Source organism: Hylobates moloch, unplaced genomic scaffold, assembly GCF_009828535.3.
Source record: "Hylobates moloch isolate HMO894 unplaced genomic scaffold, HMol_V3 SCAFFOLD_11, whole genome shotgun sequence".
In the NCBI taxonomy this organism is placed as follows: Eukaryota; Metazoa; Chordata; class Mammalia; order Primates; family Hylobatidae; genus Hylobates; species Hylobates moloch.
The window spans coordinates 86,132,317-86,150,907 of NW_026652286.1; the positions used below are offsets into that span (position 1 = coordinate 86,132,317).

Sequence of the window (18,591 nt, forward strand, 5' to 3'; positions counted from 1 at the left end):
ATGGACCGGGTCATCAGAGACATCCAGATTGGAAAGCCCAAGAGGGCAGGCTCTGAAGGCTCAGCCCTGCTGGGAGATGCTACAGACAGCACCAAATGTTGCCATCTGTGTGCTAAGACAAGCCTGTTGGAAGATGCATCTGCAAGGCCACAGGATCCTCATTTACAGGGGCCCAGAACACCTTGCTAGCACCATCAGCATCCCCTATGTCCTTACAGACTGGCCAGCTGGGCAAACTTAATGATGGGGCTCCCGGTTTCAGAGACTGAGTCCTGTTAGTTTTGTCTAAGAGGTCCTTGATCTTCTTCTCTATGGAGAGTACAGGTCCCAGGCCTCCCATCCACCACCGCCAGCAAAGCTGAACTCAGTGGCAGGAGTCAGGAAGCCCTCCTTACCGCTGCCTCCACCCCACACATCAGGGAGCAGCAGTAAAATGACTTCTGGAAATACACCCGGGGCACAGTCAAGCCCTGTCCAGATGCAGGGGTTGTTACTATTGTTACTATTACCTGGTGGAGGTCAGGGATCCCCCAAGGCAGACTGGAGTATATGAGAGAAGAACATTGCTTTGTGTGAGGCATGGTGAGAGTTAAAGACTTGGATTTTAGTCCTGACTCTGCCCCCAAGAGATCCTGGGTAATTCACTTGGCCTACCGGAATTCAGTGTGCTCATCTGTGAAATTAGAGCATTAGTCTGAGATCCTGGTGTATAGGAGGCATTTAATAAATGCTTGTGGAATGAACACTGAGTAAACAACTTCAAATCCCTGAGTTCCTTATGACTATATAAAGCACTTAATATGCACACCCAGCTGCCCTCACGGGGAGCAATTCCTGAGTTTCTTATAACTATAAAAGGCATTTAACATGCACGCCCAATCACCACCCTCACTGGGCCTGTGCCCAAGTGCCCCAGGAATCCAGGTTCCCGTGGGCCTTCCCTTGCTGGAACATCCAAGGGACCCGCTTCCTTCCCCTCTCTTCCTCCAAACTCCCTTTACTTTCCCCCCTTACCAACCATTGTGCCAGCAGGTCAGTGAATCCTTTTTAATCCTGAACTCCCAGTTGTACTAATTGCTTTCTTTCTTGTCCTCATTTGCCTTCTAACTCAGGAGATGAGGCTTCAATTAGATAAGTGGGCAGCTATTCTCAAACAGGTGACTAGGAAGGAAAACAGTCCTACTCTGGAGGAAACAAAAGATGTCTATAAGGAACAGGAGCCACCAAGGCAGGAAGCTCCCTTACAGGAGTAAAGAGTGTTCCCCTCTGACCCCCAAGCCCCCCACACCCACCAATTCATGTCCACCCGGAGGCTCAGAAGATGACCTCATTTGGAAGTGGTCTTTGCCGACATTATTAGTTAAGGATGAGATAGGTTCATTCTGGATTACAGTGGACCCTAAATCAACGCCTGGTGTACCCTTATAAGGAGCGGAGAGGAGACAGAGAGCCATGGGGGAGAGACAATCACGTGAAGACAGAGGCAGAGATTGGGGTGATGCTGCCACATGCCAAGGAGCACCAGGAGCCATGGGGAGCTGGAAGAGACAAGAAAGGATCCTCCCCTGGAGCCTTTAGAGGAAGCACGGCCATGCAGGAACAGGTATCATGCTCCATGCAGGAGCAGTGTTTAAGGCATGTGGCTGAGAGCTCTACAGAGCTTCTCCCACCTTCCCTCTCCCTCTGGAGACCTTCTGGATGCCCTGGGTCTCAGGTAGCCCACACAGGTGGGCAGCCAATCTGTTCTACATGCTTCTTAGCAAATCTCAGCCTGCTCTGCAAGAGGAAAATATTCATTCATTCACTCCTTCATCTATGCAACAAGTATTTATTGGCATCCTACTACTTCCCACGCATGTGCTAGACGGAGCACCCAGAAACTCCCCCTTCTCTTGCCCCCTCCTTGCTGCCCAGTTCCTAAGATCTGACTGATGAGGTAGGAGTAATCAGTGTACCTTAGGTGGTTATTATTATTAAAAACAATAGCACAGCATTCAAGGAGCATATGCACGTCACGTGATACACTGAGCATTGAATTGCCTAATCTGCTTCCCTGTGAGAAAACGGGAATGTTGGTGGTGCTGTAGCCCATCACATAAAGTGAACCCCTCAAAATACATAAGTACAAGCCTGGTCCTACTTTTACATTTCACTTATCTCTATTTCCCAGGCAGTGGAGTAGAGCTGAATAATAAGGCTCACCAAATCAGCAATTTTGAACTCAGAAATGAGAAGAAAGGACAAGAGGATGATTTTTGGAGCTGGCTGAATTGGGGAAACTTTTAATGTGGCTACCTGCAGCCACAGTGTGGTGCACTTCATCTGTGGCCATTGGTCATGGGGTTTGGCGTGGTAGGAAGTGGGCCGTGTCAGTGACGGGTCCCAGATCTGGGACTGGTCTGCTTCTAAGCAGCCATGAGATCCTGAACACATTACTTCCCTCTCCAAGTACAATTTTCTCATTCATGTGTAGAGTTAGTGTAGGTCCCTTTCTTTACAGCCTTGACACTCTGGAATGTCTCGTCTAAATCACTTGCTGGAGGAGCATTCCAGCCTGCCTTAATAATGTGGAGGACTTCAGGGATGAGCAGAAGATAGTGTGTGCTGCTGTCTCATTACGGCGTGCGTGCGTGTTTGCGGGGGCGGGACTCGATGACAGTCCCACTTTGTGCAGTGCAGTGGGCAGGCACCTGGAGCTAGAGAGGTAAGGACTCCATTCCAGCCTTTGAGGAATTTGCCATCTAGGGAAGGAAACAGACCAGTAAATAAGCAACGACAACATAACTCAATACTGTATGCTAGAGAAATACAGAAGAGAGGCCCTTGGCCCAGGCAGGTGAAAGACTGTAGGAAGGAAAATCGGGGAAGCCTCCCTGGAAGAGGTGATACCTGGGCTCCATTTTAAAAGCTGAGTAGGCGTTAACCTTATAGGTTAAGGGCTGGAGCATTCTGGCAGAGAAAACAACACAACATGTTAGAAGGTTACAGGTGGCACACTGGGTGCAGAGGAACAACAGATGTCCACAGATCCATTTTCTTTCCTATTCCCTGTAACTTCCACCTATTTCAACTCTCTCATCCACATCTTTATACCCACTTGCCACCCTGTCCTCACCTTTCTTCTCTTTTTCTTCCATTCTCTGTAGCTATGGAGAGGAATGAGTTCCATGAGCCATGGAGGGAGCAGAAGAGAAAAGCCTACACAGGATGAGAAGGCCTACACTGGAGGTGGGTACTGCATGGCGGCAGCAGCCCCTCCCCTCCCAGACTCAACTGAGGGCACCACTTCTGCTGCGGCCCTTCCAGAAGGGTGCTCAGCCCCGCATCCCTGTGCCTCACTACCACCTCCCCTACCCTCTCATAAAGACTCTGTTCCTTTCAGGTGCCCACCAACCATTTATGCCCATTCTATCTCTCTTTGTCACTGCCATCCATACATTCCTGGTCACTTCCCCTCCCTCACTGTCTTTGGCACTAGCTCACTGTCTTCCACTCTAGCCCACGTTGTGCCATGAACTCAGGTGAAATCAGCTTCCAACAGCTTGGCCTCTTGATGCCTGGCCTCCTACTCCCCAAGCACACCCTTCACGTTAGTCACCTGCTCCTATGATTGCATCCTGAGCACTGACATCGCCAGGGGTGTTCCTCTCTGAGGTTAAAAATTTAGTTACTCCACTGTGTGACCACAACTGCCTCTGCAACCCAGCTCAAGTGCTCAGTGATTCTAAATATACCAGTTCTCTGATTTCATCAACACCATAAGTCCACCGATTCTATCAGCCTATCTTCCCTTCCCTTTCAATCTGGCTTAGGTTTCTGGCCCAATATGCATACACTTTTACCAATATCCTTAATTCCCTTGCTTCATTGTTCTTAAATCATCCTTGGCTTCTCTCTTCCCCTCATCCTCCATAGCCCATCAGTCCCTGAGTTCTGGCGAATTTAAGATATCTTTTCAGGTCTTTCAAGTCTCCCTACCTCCACTGCCCCTCCCTAGTCCAGGCTGCCAGCATTGCTGTACTGAACAACTGCAAACTCTCCTAGGTACTCTGCTTCCAGTCTTGAATCTTCTATAATCAGCTCCCCCACATAGCAGCCTCTGTGATTTTTTTTTTTTTGACAGAGTCTCACTGTGTTGTGCAGGCTGGAGTGCAGCGGCATGATCTCACTGCACAATCTGCTTCCTGGATTCAAGTAATTCCCATGCCTCAGCCACCCCAGTAGCTGGGATTACAGATGTGAGCCACCACATTCAGCAAAGTTTTGTAGTAGAGATGAGTTTTTGCCATGCTGGTCAGGCTACTCTCAAAACTCCTGGCCTCAAGTGATCTGCCTGTCTTGGCCTCCCAAAGTGCTGGGATTACAGGCATGAGCCACCATGTCTGGCCAATTTTTTGTTGTTGTTGTTGTTTTGTTGTTTGTTTGTTTGTTTTACTGCAAATTGAATCACTGGAGTTGTTCCTGTGCTTAAAACCCAATCCTTCAAGATGGCTTCTTGTTTCCCTCAGGATGGAATCCAGTCTCCTTCATAAGACTTCAAGGTTCATAGTCTGGCCCCTGCCTATGTCTTTGGCCTTACCTTGTACCATCTTCACTTCGAATTCCATTCTTTAGCTGCTGAGTTTCTTCAAAACTCCATGGTCTAACCTGAGCCAGGTGTGGAGGAAAAACCCTGGGCAGAAGTGAGTTCTAGTCCAGCTCTCCTACTTCCCTGCTGTGTAACATTGGGTTCTTCCAAGTATAACACTCTATGCCAATTCATACCTGGTCTAATGTCTTCATCCGCAATGGTGTTTTTCTTCCCTCCAGAAGAGAGAATATAAAATTTGGACCACGAGTTGGGAAGGGTTTTGTGGACATTTCTCTGCCCACTGATAATTACGGTAAGGATAACGATAATGAATGTTCGCTGAGAGCTTACCATGCGTCAGTTACTGAGACAAGCACTTTATGTGCATGACTCACTTCCTTTGCACAAAACCCAATCAGGTAAGTATATGGTCATCCTGTTTTATGAAGGGATAAACAACTGCATCTCGAAGGGGTGATAGTAACTTGGTAGATGTCACATAGCTCATGACTGATAGAACAAAGATCTGATCCTGCATTAGCCTGGCTTCTGAGTGCTCTGAACCACTTTGTTAAACTAAATAACTAGAGGGACAGGGGATGCATAGCCCAATTCTTAAAAGTGCTTTGTGGAAAGATAGGTTCAAACTGTTACTGCTTTTGGAGGGTCTTGGGTAGAATCATGCTTATCTGTACCTTTTAAAGTAAGGACTAGTCCAATTCCCCAAACTCTAAACATAGAAATCACCAAAGCACTAACGGCATCCCTCAATAACAGCTCTTTTCTGTCTTCAGGTCCCCAGGCTGACCTGAACAAACACACCTCTGTATGTTTCCTCAACAGCCCCCCAATACCTTTTTCTCCATGTGTGTGTCTGATTGAAGTAGGTTCCAACCATTCAACATTCCCCAACTTCCATGCCCTGTGACAACTGTGAAAAATTTCCATCCAACCTATAATGTCATCACGGCTGAGGGAGGGCAGATAGTGCAGGTTAAGGATGAAGGAGAGAAGGCATGAAGTATGTTGCTGACCTATGAGATGCCTCTAGTGGGGGATGCCTCAGACACTGCCACTCTTGTTAAGCTGCAAGTAAAGTAGAGGGAGAGTGTCGCTATGGGGAAGTAAGCTGTCTCTCACCTACCCATCACTTATCCACTCACCCACTCTCACTCAACAATTTAAGTAACTACCAAGTGCCTAGCACCATTTTAGGTTATAATAGATTTTAGAGAAGGATGAGACAAATTCTGTGCTTCAAGGAGCTCACGGTCTGGTGGAGAAGACAAGAAATGCACAATTGAGAGATTAGCATTAAGCATTAAGTTGGCTCCTCACAGAAGACAGGCCACCAGGGAGATTTTGTGTCATTAGTCACAATGTGACTCTAGAGTGATCCCAGACCTTCAACTATACATGTTACTAAAGAAAAATAGTGTGTGGAAACATGGATCCACTGCGGTGCGGGGGCAGGCGGTGGGAGGCAGTGCTGACATCCTCTGCCTGGGACCCTGGAAATTAGTTTCTGCTTGTCAACACACGTCTCTTATTGACCCTGCCATAAATGAGTGAAAGAGTTGAAAGGGCTGAGTCCAAAAAACGATGAACCAAGGAAGATGACCCAGGAACGGAATACCTACAGTGCCTTCTGAAATCTTCTACCATAGCTAAACGGTGAGCATTTGTAGCTGGCCAGAAATAGATGCACATCAATTACAAGAGAGTCCTCCCCAAGAAGGGATTCATACACCAAGAAAAAGGCCAACAAGAGGGATTATCTTTATGGATTGGGGAATCTCAGGACCAGAAGCTATTGTGTTCCATCCTCCTTTCTCAGGCAGGACCATACTTCACCTAAAAACATGATAGCATTTGCTCCTGCCATGAATGACTCCAGAAGCTGCAGAACACATATTTCTGCCAGCTTTGGGGGTCTGCTCGTGTGAAGTTCTTTGGCCCTCTCAATCTGAGAAAAGAAAAAAAAGTCACCTCGTCCTTGTACACCAGTACGTTCTCCTTATTTTTTGTTTTTAATAAAAAGTGGCCTGTGTCAGAGTGCAACATACCATGTGACACTGCCAATCAGGAAGGCTCCAAACATGAGGGAGCAGACAGAGAGCCCAGGAAACCAGGAAGAAAAATTAGGCCGTGAAAAGCCATCACCAGGATAACTTATGCCTCTTCCTAGCTCATGTGGGTAAGATGGAAATGAATTCAGCTGCACTTAAATCAAAGGGATGACAAGCAATTCAAACCCCTATCTCGCTCAAAATGAGCAAGAGCTGCTGACAGGCGAAAGCCAAAGAATTTTGGTGCAGGTAAGTGGAGAGTGTAAGAAAGAAGTATATCCTTGAATTTTGTGAACGTTTTAGAAACATGATTTCAGAAATGTAAAATCAGGTGCGGAATTATTGCAAAAGGACAACAGCTCAAAATGTTGTTTCTTACTTAAGCATCTTAACAATAACAATCATTACAGTTAACATTTAAAGAGCGCTCACTTTTCCCAGGGACTCTTTCAAATGTCTTGTCTCTATTACCTTAATTAATTACTGTGACCCAATTAGGTTGGTATTAACATCCACTAACGGGTGAGAACCCCCAGGTGATAGAGGTTAATTAACTTGCTCATGGTCACATAGCTAGTAAGTGTTAGAGTCAGGATTCAAATCCTGGAAGTCTAATTCCGGAGCCCACAGGTTTAACTACCATATGGTGTTGTTTTTAAAGGGTTTAAATAGGTGACTAAATATTGATATATGTCATTCATAAAACTCATGGTGAGGCTCAACAACAGAGGAGTCTTCTCACTTATTATGAGGTGAACACGATTATTACAGTCCCTTATTTGTGCCTGAAATAACTGATGAGCAGGTTAAGTTATTTAAGTTAAGGCCTGCCCAGGGACATCCAGGCCTCGCCTGCCTCTGTCTATCAGAAAGCATTGATCAGTGTTTTTTGTTTTGTTTGTTTGTTTGTTTTTTGAGACAGAGTCCCGCTCTGTCGCCCAGGTTGGAGTGCAGTGGCACGATACTGTCTCACTGCAACCTCCGCCTCCCAGGTCCAAGCAATTCTCCTGCCTCAGCCTCCTGAGTAGCTGAGACCACAGGTGCATGCTGCTAGACCCTAATTTTTTTGTGTGTTTTAGTAGAGATGGGGTTTCACTGTGTTGCCCAGGCTGGTCGTGAACTCCTGAGCTCAGACAATCTGCCCACCTCAGCCTCCCAAAGGGATGGGATTACAGGCGTGAGCCACTGCGTCTGGCTAATCAGCTCATTTTTTAAAGGCAGCTCTCATGAGTCACTCCTGTGTCCATGCAGGATCCCAGGCCATCCCGCCCTCACCTTTCTGTAAAATGTGGAAGCTTAGTCTTGGAGATATAACAAGTTTTCCTTCTATGGTATAAGAAAGCAACCCCAAAGACCTAATTGTCGGCAGAAGTCTGGCTTTCATCCTTTGGACAGTTCAGTTCACCTCAAAGAGATGTGGGACAGAAGGTAATGTCATCACAGTTCCAGAAGAGCTTGACAAATCATCCATCCACACCTCCTCCCAGCTCCTCCCCCCGGGTTGGAAAGCTTAGTTGACCCTGCCTCCCTCCTGCTTCTGCCGCCCTCCCTCCTGATCCCACTGCTTGCTGAGGTTTATGCTCAGTGCATTTCATCCAAAGGGACCCAGATCCAGGTACAGAACACTTCCTCGGTGGTTCTCAAATTTAAGAATCCCAAGGAGTTATTTCATTCATCCTTCTCCATCTGCTGTCTCCCTCCTCACTTTCCTGGTATCATACACAAAGCTTACTGCCCTTTCGTTCACTAAAGAATTATCTTCTTATCCCTATTCTCCTGCTTTTCTTGTTCTTTATGCCACTTACATATCAGAGAGGGCTATTGCTTCAGCCTTAAACAGTCTGGTTTTGAATCTTTGTCTCACACATGAAACGTGGGACTTTGTGCAAGCCACTTACCGTTCTAAGCCTATGCTTCTTCCTCTGCAAAATGGAATAATAAGGGTTACTCCGAGGCAGGAGGATCGTTTGAAGCCAGGAACTCAAGACCAGACTGGACAACAAAGCAAGGCCCTATATCTACAAAAAATTCTTTAAAAAATTAGTTGGGCATGCTGGCATGCACCTGCACTCCCAGCTGCTTGGGTGGCTGAAGCAGGAGGATCACTTGAGCCCAGGAGTTCAAGGCTGCTGTGAGCTATGATTGCACTACTGCACTCCAGCCTGAGTGACAGAGCAAGACCTCTTTCTAAAAATGAAAATAATAAATAAATAAATAAACAAAAAATGTAAAAAACAAGGGTTCCTATTTCACAGAGTTGTTGCAGGATTGGGAGTTTAAATGAGGAACCTATGTCAAGTGCTGAGCACAGTGCCCTGCACACAGTAAGTGCACAATAAATGCTGGCTGTTATGATGATGAGGCCAGCAAAGGAGGGTCTGGTGAACAGGACCACTTCTCATTCTAGGGAAGCCTGGTACTAAGCCACTTTCCCAGATCAAGAGTTCCTGGGAGTTGCTAGTGACGGCGCTGCCTGGGGTAGCAGGTAGGAGAGGAGGCAATGATGTAGCATGTAACAAAAATAATTTCATTTCTAATGTCTTTCTCCTGCTGGGCCACTTAGAACCCAAACAATAACAACAAGGAGGGGGTGGAAACGAGAAGGGCAGGCACGTTCTGAAGGAGACCAACAAAAAATGAACAGACCCCAGGACTCCCTTTGGCTCCCAGACATCTGCAGAGGATTATTGTTGGGGCCACAGCTGCAGTTCTCTGCTGAGCAACAGCTTCCTGGAAGGCAGGGCTGCCCAGGCTAACTGCAGGCCTGTTGATGGGGCAACTGGGAGCCAGGTCTGCTTGACTTCCCTTACCGCCCTCTGTCTGGAAGCAAGCTGACATTACCTAGAGGGCTGCAGGGGAAACCAGAGGTTTTCCCTCCTTCCCCTCCCTGTCCCTTCAGACAGCAAAGAATTTCCTCATCTCCTCCTGGAAAAGGTAAAAATCCTTACAGGTGACATCAGATTATGACAAAATTGCCCAAACTACACTAAGCTGATGCCTATATTCAATGCATATTTAACATCAGCCTCTTTCAGGGCCTCCTAAGAGTCTACTTCTCCTCTGCTCTCACCTCTGTACACTGCCCCATACTCTCCCAAATGCCCCTAGCAGCTTCCAGGCCTCTGAGTTCGAAGCACTGCAGCAGCACAGCTTCTTCTATCCAGGGGAAGAGGGAGGCCTTAGACCCCAGTGTGTCATCTCTGACTCCTCCCTATACACTGGAGCCACCAGGGTCCTTGACCACTCTGCAGTGAAACACTCTCAGGTATCCTATCCTAGGGAGAGAAGAGGCTGTGCCTTCCAAGGGCATCCCAGCTGCCAAGGGTGTTGATTTAACCCATTTACCAGATTAAGGTGAAAGGAAAAAGAAAAGAAAAATCTGCAATTCTGAGGGCAAATTTCTCTCCTTTCTCTGGACCCAAATAAAAGCAAACCAAGTGGCTGAGTCTACAGTTTTATTCCTCCTCCGTCCCCATGCACTGACACTATAATCAAGCTATTTTCCAAGCCTGTGCATTTAGATAGTATGATTCTATTGTTAAAAAATAAGGAATTTTTGCATCCATTTAAGTACAGAGGAAAGAAATCTTCAATTACATTGGTGATGAGAACAGGTGAGAGGCAAAAGTATATTAATATTAGATTCCAACACCATTAGGGTAATTTAAAAGGCCAGAGATGACATTAGTCTACTGCTCAAATTGGTAAATAAGCAATTTGTGCATCCTTAGTGGCTCCATGGTATATTCTGGAGAGCAGAAGGGCTTATAACTAATCCCAAGGTCCTTCCAAGGCCACAGAATGCCTTACTGGAGGTGAGAGGAGGGAAAATGGTGTTCAGCTAAGTAAGAGGCTACCTACAAAGGAGGGTGCCTGCTGAGAAGTTGAATCAGCCTGTGTCCTTTCTGCTGCCCATGGTTTCCAAGTGTTTCCTATATGCAGATGCTCCTCTGTTAAGCAGAGTACCTGGTAGGATGGAGAAGCTTTGGTTGCTGAGTCCAGTCCTGGTGTCCAGAAACTGGAAAATTTACTGGAAAAAGTTCTATTTAGGAGAACTTTAATAAAAGAAGAAAGACCATTGTATTTCTGGACTAAGGAAACAGCTTCCCTGTTTGGAGTCAGGGGCATCCGGCATGACCTCTGAGGAGCCCAAGAAGATAATCTAAGAATCTAAAGTCCTATAAACTATATCCCAGGAAAATGCAAATGACTGGGCTGCTGTTCTAAGCTATTTTCAAGACCTCAACTCTTAGGTAACTGTAACCTGCTGATATATAACTTGATTCTGGGAGATATTGCAAATATGGCTTAGGATTCTGGCATTATAGAACCTCAACTTGATTATTCTCTCTTCCTAGGTGTTGAAGCACCTTCACTGCTGAAGATTCATAGCTATTAAGCCACAAAGGAGGGAGAAGTGGTGGATGCCAACACAGGATTGACTCAAGGAAGTCTCATCATATCTGTCTCTCCTGGGCGATGTGCTCATATGTGTGCATGCACATGTATGCAGACGCACACAAACACACACACATCCACACAGTGCTATCTTCACAGCCACACTTTTTTGTTAACACTAAAATGTAACTTTTACTTGCGGGGGAGATGGAAACCATTCTCTCCAGGCAGAGTCCCCATGTGTTTCCCCTTATACTTGTTTATTCAGAGAATGGTGACCCTAGACCAGTCCGGCTTCAGCAAGACAATCTCAGGAGTATGTGAGGCCATATTTCTAATGACCCTAAGTTCCCATTTGTTTCCCATGGTATCAAAGAAAGAACAGAAGGGTTTCTCTCAATTTCAGATACTCCTATATCATTCTCAAGATAATTGCATTTTCTAGACAGAAATAATCCACTCTTGTAGGTGAAGGTACAAGACTAACTAGCCCACAAGCATCATTACTAGCCTTTTTACCCCTACAAGCCTCCTTGCTTATGGAGCACAAGAACCAAATCAATACAGTCAATATGTCACTTCCAGCAGGGCATGAGTGGCTACCAGCCTTGGGGAGCACGACGTGCTACTAGGCTGAACTAATCACTCCTTGGCATTTCAGGAGCACTTAGGTTAACAGATCACAGCACATGCATAATGAAAGACAATAACTCACCCAGAGGGGAGGGCAGGAGGGAAACACTGGGTTGACCCCCATAGAGGGACAGTTAGTATTTACATAAGTCAGCCTGAAGCCATATTGGTGATTCCTTAAAAGGGCCAAAAATTTTAGAAAGAGGAAAAGCCCAGGAAGATCCTGGGGGAGAGGAGATTGGATTGCATCCTTCATTTCAGCAAAGATTTAATCAGGGGGATGGTCTTTCTACCAAGAATCTCACACTTGAAGAATTTAACAGGTATAACAGCAGGAGACAAAGGGTGAGATCGAATGCCTTAATTTTATAAATTTCAAATGTATGAAATTTAGGAATATTTAAGATATCAGCCAAGGTATATGATTCTTTTAACTCTTAAAAATGCATTTTTATATCTTCAAGGGATTTTCTCAGATAGAATACCTGCTGCCAAGTTTATGTAAAATAAACTTGCTTTCCATTTTCAAAATAAAATAAAAGTATACAGACTCTCTAAGGAGTCTCAACTTTTTGGGAGGTAATTTGCTAATTCATTGTATATATGAATCACTCAGAAACATTGTTAAAATATAAATTTCCTGGGCCTCAGCTTGAGATTCTCATTCAGCAGTTTTTCAAGGAAGAAGCAAAAATACGCATTTTTAACCAGCTTCTCAGGGAATTCATTAAAAAGAAAAAAATCCCTAGAGAAATGCTGCCCGGACTTCTACAACAAATCAGAACCTCTTCATTTTCTGGGCACCTCAGGCTGTGCAGGGAAGGTAGAAGGAACTCAATGATCTTTAAGAGCTGGGACTACCCTGGCCCTCATTTGGCTCTAGGTCTAACCCTCCCAAACCACTTCCTTGTCAGATGTCTGCATTCAGAGATGGCATCAAAACCCCCTGCAACAAATAATCCAGGAATTTTGAACACTAAGGAGGGAAGTCCAAGGCAGGGGCTGAAACCCAGGAAACCAGCTTGCTGATTTTCTTGAAACTGGTCACGCTGACCACAGCCTCTATCTGGCCACCCTCATCAAACAGCTGCACGAGGGAAAGACGATAACTATGATTTCTTTTTCAAGTGGTCCTAATGCTGCAGGATGAATCAGAGATAAGCATGCATATTTGCATTTGAAGCAGGGTGGGAGTGGGGAGAATCGTTGAACATCTAGCTCCGTAAGGAGGAGCAAGGATTAGCCTAAAAGGTTTGTAGCCTGGTCAAAATCCAGAAAGGCTTGGATCTGCAGAAGGATCTGGAATGGGATCCACAAAGTGCCTTGCACCTCACTCTCTCACCCCCTCACCCAACCTCAAGAGCCACCGAAAAAAAGTAGTGGGGTGCCAGGTGGGGCAACAGTGACTTGCTCTGACAGCTTCCTTGTGGCTAAGAGCAAGCGCCTGTCCCCACGGAGCTGCAGTGCTGTGACTTGTGTCCATGGTGAAGCCTGTTATGTAGACGCACACGCACCCTCTTACCTCTGCTCTTCAAGAGGAAGTGCTCAAGGGCTGCCCGCCTCAGACAGGTATAGGGACGCGCTCTGTCTGGTGCTTAGAGGTGGCTCTTGTCTCCGCATACCACCCTAGAGGGGCTCTCAGTCCATCAGAGAGCCTGGCCGAGAGCCGGGCGGTCACCCTCCGCTACTGCCGCCACCGTCGCCTGCACTCCCGGGTCGAAACGGGTCTGGCACCCAAGCCTCCCTCCCCGACTTCGTGTCAACCCGAAAGAATGCGAAGGAGAACGAAAGTTCAGGACCAAGGACAGCGGCAACCCTGGGAGCGGGAGAATCCAGCCAGAATCTACCTCTCCCCCATCCTTAGCTTCTGCCTTAGAAACTGAAAAGGGTCAGGTCGCACCAACACAGAGTTGCCAAAAACAGCCCTTCTTCCTCCGGAAGAAGTCAGAAACTCTGGCCGCAAGCCCCGGGTCTCGCGCTTGGGTGCTGGGGGAAGTGCCCTCCAGAGATTGTAGGGAGCGGCCGCCCTCCCGCCCTCCGATGCCGCGGCTCGGCCCGGCTGCCCTGGGCGCCCCGCGGGGAGGCTGCCCCAGCTGCGCCCGCTTGTGCTCGGGGAGAGGATTCCCTTCTAAGTGGCGAGGAGGCTACTGAGAAGGAGTGAGAGGGGATAGCAGCCGCAGTCTCCAGACGCCCTCCGCCCCCGCCCGACGGGGAGCCCATGCAAAGCCGGACCCCAGGCGGGCGCTCCCGAGCAGGCGGCCGGGAGTGGCCGCACAAACTTCTGGTACTGGCCGCGCTGCCCTTGGAGGTCCCTCCTCCTCTCCCCGTGACCCTGAGTCGCCTGCCGTTCCATCCGGCCGGTGCTTACCTTCAAGCCATAGGGCGCCCCGGGGCAGAGACGGCGCCGGCTGCTTGAGGCTTCCAGCTCCCGCCGCATCCACGCGCGGCCGCCCGTCCGGCAGCCGTCCGCGGCCGCCACTCTCCTCGGCGGGTCCCTGGCTCCCGGCCCCGCCGCGGCGTTCAGAGCCCCAGCGGGCAGCCGCTCGGCCGGCTCTGGCCCGCGGGGAGCAGTGGACGGGCCGCGGCGGGGCGGGGCGGGGCGGGGCCGGGCGCGGGGCGGGCGGGAAGGAGGGAGCGCGGGGACGGCGCGGAGGCGGCGCGGTGCGCGCGGGAGGCTGCCGGTTCGGCACTGAAGCTGGACAGCTCCGCGGCGCCCGAGCGCGGGGAGCGCGGGAGGGAGGTCCCCCGGGCCCCGCCCCTGAGACAGGCCCCGCCCCGCCCCCACCGAAGGAGCTGTGCCTCCTAGGCGCTCCCCGGCCTGGAGCGGGTAGGAGGGGTTGGAGGATTCCGCCATCCCTTGTTTTGAGGCGGGAACGCAACCCTCGACCGCCCACTGCGCTCCCACCCACACTCAGAGTAACACGCTGTGATTGCAGGCTGGGTCCTCACCGTCTGCTCGCCAGTCTTCTCCTTTGAGGACTCAGAAGCCAAGGGTTGCGGGAGGCACCACCCATCCAGCAAGTCAGGCAAGGAGAGGAGGTGTCGGAAGAGGTCCGCATCCGTTTTCTGACTTCAGGTCTTGGAATCTATGTAGTCAGTTCTATTGCTGGACTCATCCAAAGGAAAAAGCCTGTTTGGAGTTGACCTGAGATGGAAATGCAAAAGGAGGCCTCAGGGGTTCCAGCTCACCTTTGACTCCAAACTGAGGTGTGTGAGGCAGGGAGTGGGGAGAGGGAGAAAGAGATAGAGTGGTGAAGGGTGTTCCGCTGCTACCCTGCCCACTGTCATTTGGGCTGCAGAGGAACCTCGTTCTTCTCCCCTTTTCTTCCTCTCTCCTTTTCTTTCTTTCTTTTCTTTCTTTCGTTCTTTCTTTCTCTCTCTTTTTCTTCCTTCCTTCCTTTTTTCTTTCTTTCTCTTTCTTTTCTGTCTTCTGCAGCAATTAGTTACCAACTGTCCTCAGTTTGCCAGGCTCTATGTCAGATTCAGAAGTCACAGACAGAAAGAAAACCAGGCCCCTGATCCCGCACCCTGGCAATCCAGAGAGGGGACCCCAGGGAAATAACTGAGGCTTAAACAGGTGCTGTGAAGCACAAAAAAGCGAGACTTCACAGGAACTGGGCATTGAAGGAGCAACACCAGTTCCCAAGGGGAGAAGGTGGCACAACACTCCAGGGAGAGGGAACAGCAGGGGCAGAGGACTGACTCTGCAGAGCAGGGAGTAGGCCCTGCATGGCTGGAGTCCAGCCACCCTGGACCACAAGGATTAACTTCATCTCAGCATTTCCTCCAATGACACACACAATTATAGAAAATGAGGGCTGGAAAGGACCTTAGCATTCATCTAATTCCTCCTTACCTCAGAAGGGAGAACTGAGTCCTAGAGAGATGGAGTGTCCTTGCAAATCCCACAGAGTCCAGCACTGAACCGTCCGCCTCTCCAGAGGCACAAAATAGCACCTGTCTCCAACGCAGCCATATCTGGAGGCACGGGGGCAGAGGAAGCTGTGGGCTCCCCACCTCACCCCACCATGACTCTTGCCTGCTCCTGCCCCTGGATCTTGCTGATCTGGACTGGCCTCCATTTGCCTGCAGGCTCTATAGGGAGATATTACATCAATAGGAGTCCTAGAATGTTGCCATACTTGCCTTTAAGGGATCAGACATTACAGATATGGTTGACATCCCATTGTTTCCCTCGTATACCCTTGGACCATTCTTTCCTAGGTTTAATCCACATAAGGAGATATTTGGTACCTCCCAATTCAGCACCTCTACATAGGTTCAGGGATGGGTCAGACTAGCCAGGGCACCTGGATTGGTGTCCCGCCTTGGTCACCTACCTGTTGTGTGGGCTTGCCTAAATTGTCTGATCTCGTGAAGCCTCAGTTTCTCCATTTTTAAGTGGGGACTAAAAATAACGATCTCTCTGAGCTTTACTGAGAAAAATAGGTGAGGACATGTTAGACAATGGTAATATGGGCCATCCCTGGCTGCTCTGGGGTGGGGAGGGGAGCCTTGCTCATCAGGAGGCAGAAGCAGGAAGAAGATGAGCTCCATAAGGTGCGCCCACCCAAGAATACTGTAGCTCTGCGCTGCCTTTTTTACCCCAATCTTACATGGCTAAGTGGATTTCATGCTGGCTGTGAGTAAGACGGATGGATCTTTTAGTTTTCAATTAGCAAACGCCTCACTCTTTAAACAAGCAGCACAGCAAACAGATGCACTGTGTGATTGATGACAGGGAACATCTGCGGCCAAGCAGCGGCTGCACCAGAGGCTCCCAGCTTCCTGGGCTAGCAGGGCCCTCTGGAGGTCATTTGGTGCCTCCCCCTGCCTCTAGACAGGAATGTGCCCAGTCCAAGTGGGCAGGGTGGGGGGCAGGGTGTCCCTTTGCCTTATAGCTTTCCTGAAAAAGGATCTACAACAGCCTCTTCGAATTCTTTACCTCCTTGGAGTCAGGAAGTTCCACCTGATGTACCTCCTAAATCTTTCATTTATTTCTACCCTTTTCATTGTTGAAAATTGTAAGGAAATGAGTAGTAGTGGGTATTAGGGGTTGTCTTAGCCCATTTGGGATGCTATTAATATAACAAAATACCATAAACTGTGTGGCTTACAAACGGAATTTATTTCTCATAGTTCTGGAGGCTGGGAAGTCCAATATTAAGGGGCTGGCAGAGTTGGCGTCTGGTGAGAGCCAGCTTTCTGTTTCATAGATGGCACTTTCTCACTGTGTTCACACATGGTGGAAGGGGTGGATGAGTGCTCTTGGGCCTCTTTTACAAGGGGACTCATCCATCCTATTTATGAGGGCTCTGTCTTCTTCTGTCCTCATGACCTCATCACTGCCCAAAGGCCGCACTTTCCCCCCCCTTTTTTTTTTTTACAGAGTTTTGCTCTTGTTGCCTAGGCTGGAGTGCAATGGTGCTATCTTGGCTCACCGCAACCTCCGCCTCCCGGGTTCAAGAGATTCTTCTGCCTCAGCCTCCCGAGCAGCTGGGATTACAAGTGTGCACCACCACACCCAGCTAATTTTGTATTTTCAGTAGAGATGGGGTTTCTCCATTTTGCTCAGGCTGGTCTCGAACTCCTGACCTCAGGTGATCCGCCTGCCTCAGCCTCTCAAAGTGCTGGGATTACAGGCTCACTTTCTAATTTTATAATCCTTGGGCTTAGGATTTCAACATATGAATTTGGGGGGAGCAAAGACATTTAGGCAGGGCTAGGAAATGGGTTAGGGACAGATAGGGGCTTTGTTGGCCCATTGTAATGAGGAAACAAAAGAGAAAGCCAACAGAGAATAAGAGAGAGCTAGAACTTCCTCCCGAGCTCTAAGAACTGCTCACTGCAGCTTAGAAAGGGGGGGTCCCTTGCTGATCTCCTTCAAAATCTGATGTACCCCCAGAGAGGACAGACTGTCACAGTCCCCTTCTAAAAATCATCTCACAGAAAACAAGAGAAATGCTCTCATCTGAAAGATGGGGAAGGCAGAGCGGGGTCATGTCAGTAGCAACACTGGAGTCACACAGAAGTTTGTTCCCATCTAAACTGCACAACCTTGGGAAATTCTGAATGGCTCTGGGGCTCAGTTTCCTGGATTGTGAAATGGGGATGGAGAGCCACATTGCAGTGCTATCATGAAGAATAAGTGGGAACGACAACCCACACATATTGATGTTCCATGGGTCTTCCCCCCTTACAGAAAACTTCAACTGGAGAAGTGACACAGGAAATACAGACATCTTCTATATGGTGTTACAGTTCTCCATTTCTTAACCTACTTTGCAGATAAAAACTGAGCCCCCATTTCCAAGCTCTTGGAATTTCTCTTTTCTCGTCTTCTTTTGTCTTAGTTCTTCTGCCATTTGCAAATGACTTGGGGAGCAGTAGACCAGCAATCTATCTGGGTCAAAGGAAGTATGGGGCAAAAAAAAAATCATCTTTTTTGTACTTTATTATATCCCTCAAATGCAGAAAACCTTAGAGAGGTGTGGAATTCTTGGATATTGTTGTTATTGAGGGATCTACAGCCCCATGTAGGATAATCTAGGGCAGGGACTGAAGGTAGTCGAGATGGTAGACCCCAGAGAAGGGTGGGCAAGGGGAGAATCTTCTGAGAAGGACAGAAGTTCAGGGCACTGTCCAACCAAAGCAGGAGAGCAGACAGTTACCTGAGGGTTTTGACACCTGCATGTGTAATCACCCTTAGAGAATGATTTCCGCACGGGTAGACTCTAATGGGCCTTTCCCCTTAGTGTGAAATGGACATTTGTTCTTTGCTGCCTCCTATTTTGAAAGAGTAAAGAGAATACAGGAGTGACTCACTTTAAGAATTTCTATTACACAGTTCTTCAGAGTTACAGAACAGATAACTCAGAGTGCAATTATTCATATTAGAAATTTAATTGCTTGATGGGAAGA

The 18,591-nt window shown here is 48.2% G+C and overlaps 1 protein-coding gene across 2 annotated transcripts in view; it reads right to left on the reverse strand.

The window, feature by feature from the left end:
- DRD2 (dopamine receptor D2) overlaps window positions 1-14,361 on the reverse strand; it is a 65,683-nt gene extending 51,322 nt beyond the window's left edge. For both annotated transcript variants that reach the window (XM_032167435.2, XM_032167434.2), the window contains exon 1: window positions 14,039-14,361. The gene's annotated coding sequence lies outside the window, so the exon portion shown is untranslated. The remainder of the gene's footprint in view (window positions 1-14,038) is intronic.
- Between the last annotated feature and the right edge of the window lie 4,230 nt (window positions 14,362-18,591).